Genomic DNA, 597 nt, shown 5'->3' with positions numbered 1-597 from the left:
AAAAAAATATTTTTGAGGCGAGGTGGGGAGGGCGCCTCCTGTGTTGCTCAGGCTGGTCTAGAACTCCTGGCCTCAAGCGATCCTCCCGCCTCGGCCTCCCAAAATGTTGGCATTCCAGGCGTGAGCCCCCGCGCCGTCCCGCAACTCTGATCTTATTTGCCGAACACGTGTTTCTTTTCTTCTTAAAACCCTTTGGGCTTTGTGTTTTGACGGGTGCGGACAGTTGTGGAGGTGACGGGGCATATTTTGCTGCGTCTGTGGTCAGGGTTGCAGATTTGGCATGCCCATTCTTCCTGCCCGCAGCCCCTCGCGTTTGCTGTGCATTCGTTCCTTCGCGTGTTCGGGTCCCGAATGGGGGTTCTTGTTACCCGCTTGTAATGGGTTCCCGGCACGTGTTGGTTTTACAGCCCTTAACTCCAGGAAGGGATATGCATGTGATGTGATTTCCTGCGTTTCCATCTGCCGGGGGAAGCCATTTCCCACCCACTTCTTTCATGCCCATTAGCAGGTGGTCTCTGTATCTTAACAGACACAGCAGGCATATCTTTTTGTTTTTTTCCTGGGGTTGGAGCTGTTAAGATCTTACTTGTAGGGGAA

The sequence above is a fragment of the Carlito syrichta genome, unplaced genomic scaffold (genome assembly GCF_000164805.1).
Source record: "Carlito syrichta isolate Samal-C Ts95f unplaced genomic scaffold, Tarsius_syrichta-2.0.1 Scaffold303102, whole genome shotgun sequence".
NCBI lineage: Eukaryota > Metazoa > Chordata > Mammalia > Primates > Tarsiidae > Carlito > Carlito syrichta.
Note: the sequence above shows the minus strand (reverse complement) of the source record.